A 2,654-nucleotide genomic window follows, 5' to 3' on the forward strand; every position below is an offset into this window, starting at 1 on the left:
AACTGACCTAAAAAGTTACAGCAACAGACTTGCGCAGACGCTGTAAGTCCTGTCGCTAAAAATCTTTAGCGTCAGATGGTCTGTTGCAGTAAATATTTACAGTGACAGATAGCCTGTTGCTACTCTTTAGCGACAGATAATCTGTTACCACACATTCATCGTCAGATCATCCAACACTCCATACATTTACAGTGACGGACTGTTCAACAGAACAATTTAATATAGAAAAAGAATACAATTTTTAGCACATATCAAAACGATATTCAATGCTCATATAGTGTCCACATGTCACATGAAGATACACAAACACATATCACATGCAGCTCAATACATATAACATCCAATTTGTCTTGTACATCACATCCATCAAAGTCAAGCACTAATTGCTCTGAGATACACAAACATCATTCTTGCCACCAGTAGTAGTAACAATTATGTGCCCAGTTTCAGTCCCTTTGCCATTAATTATGGTTGCTTCAACTTCCTGCAATTGGCATTCACGTCAAATGTTATAGCACGGTCCATTTCTCACATAATCTTGAAGAAATTACAGTAAGCCCGAAACAAGATGTCATTGCATCTTCACCTTATCATCTCTAGTCTTTATCTCGTTCATATGATCTTGCAACTTCTCCACACCAATGCTGGTGCTGCTGCTGTTCTTGTACCCAGAAGGGGCTACACCAGCTGAAGCCATCTCTGAAGAAATCCAACGTGCAGCAATTCAGCTTTGCATCAACTCCCCCAACAGCAGCAGATCTATCGGGCTACCTGTAAGTGGATTAACAAACAAATCGATCAGAGGGATGGTTCTCGATATTGCAATGGTAGCATCATTCGCAGCGGCAGAGGCTTAATGTCTAACGAGCTGAACTTTTTGTTAACAAGTAGTACAGCCCATCCCTCGAATATAGGTAAAATGTAAGAAACGAGAACAAGTTCTTCCTAGACTTGCAAACACGGCTAAGTCATGAGCCAAGCAGGCAACCGACAGAAAATAGAGCACAGAATCACCTAATAGTTGACACACATTGCAAGAACCGCTCACGGCTTATCAAAACATCATAAAACGAAGTCATTCGTGTTTACTGTACCAAAGTTTAGCCGTGGAATGGAAAGGCTTTCTTGTCTTGACCCTCCTCACTAAACATATAAAGCCAGACTGTCAGATACTCGTAAAGATATAGACGCTATGTTCATCCGCGAAGCAAAGCTTCCCCCTTTTAAATGGTCTAACTTAGAATGGAATTGAAAAAAAAAGCTCGGCTGCATATGCCTCGGCAAGAACCCAAGCATATCAAGGCAACGTGCTCCTAACTCTTGGAAAGTCAAAGAAAATAATCCTAATGTAGGACCCCCTCTAAATCTGTTCAGGGGCATTTCCGAGCCTATAACGAAGGGGAACAAGCAAATCCACAAAGAATTGACGGCGATTTCATTTCGCATGGAAGCCTAGAGCAGAACCTATGCACCGATAGACAAGAGCAACAGAAGTCATGAGATCCGCGCAAACGCTCTAGCCTCTAGGCTAACTAAATCGCTAAAAACATGAACACGAACTCAGAGAAAGAGCGCATCTTTCGCAGAACGATGCCATCTTCGTCAAGAACCCAGGAAACGCTCCTAAAATCGCCACTAACCCGCGCGAAGAACAGGCCCAACCCAGCCGCGAACGGTCTGCGCCTCTCACCAGGAAAAGGCAGATCCCAGGAGATGGATGAGCAGAGCTCCCAGAACAGCCATCGGCGCCCGCAAACATGGACCAAGAACAGAACGCCCATTCACGGTCACAACCGACCAACATAGAAGAACATACCGAAAAAACAAACCACCAAATCTAGGAGCAAGAACAGATGGGTGTCCATACCTCTAACCTCCGCCTGTTGCCCCTTCCTTCCTCCGCCAAAGAAATCTCTCTGTTCCCCTCTGAGATTTGGTTCCTCCTCTTCGCCTCCTCTGTTCCCCGCCAAATCTAGAAGCAACCATAATTAATGGGAAATAATAGATTTAACTTACTAATCTGCTGGCTACTAAATACTCTAATTGATTTAACTTACTAATCTGCCAGCTAATAAATGCTCTAATTAATTAAACAAGAGAGAAATTAAACCAAAGGCTAAATAAGAAAACAGCACATGCTGCTATTGATCTAGTTCTACAGTCAACACACATGCAAAGCATTCTATAAAGCTCAGTGTGATTGTCGAGCTGATGTTGTTGCTGCAATGTGAAGAATAGAGAGTTGACAAACCTGATGTTGTCAACTATGATCAACTGCCATTGAGCTGCTAACATCCTTCATGCTGCACAAGTGAGTAAAACATGTCTTCAATACAAAGGAGGCAGTGAAGATTCATGTTTAAAATTCAAACAGTAATGCAAGGTCATGGATTTGTGGTTCAGCAAAACTCTGGTGAATAGAACCATACAGTATAAACAGGTCTTAAAGTTACTACTAAATTTCAAGTTTGGGGCCAACATCACAGGCTCATCGGCAAGGCCCGCATCACTGCTGGGCACTGCCGTGAATCCATGATCAGGTTCAGAGCTTCAAGGACAAGACGTAGTTCCTCCCCACTAGCACCTTGCTGCTTAACTAGTCTTGTACCCATACATGTGAGCATTAGATGCTTGTGCTCTGAGAAAAAAGGAAG

The 2,654-nt window shown here is 42.9% G+C and overlaps 1 long non-coding RNA gene across 1 annotated transcript; it reads right to left on the reverse strand.

The window, feature by feature from the left end:
* Positions 1-438: 438 nt before the first annotated feature.
* Positions 439-1,962, reverse strand: LOC136545397 (uncharacterized). The gene is made up of 3 exons (XR_010781017.1): positions 1,868-1,962; positions 587-771; positions 439-484 (listed from the first exon to the last, which is right to left on the reverse strand). It is a non-coding gene; the product is annotated as an uncharacterized lncRNA (long non-coding RNA).
* Positions 1,963-2,654: the final 692 nt, after the last annotated feature.

This window comes from Miscanthus floridulus, chromosome 3 (genome assembly GCF_019320115.1).
Source record: "Miscanthus floridulus cultivar M001 chromosome 3, ASM1932011v1, whole genome shotgun sequence".
NCBI lineage: Eukaryota > Viridiplantae > Streptophyta > Magnoliopsida > Poales > Poaceae > Miscanthus > Miscanthus floridulus.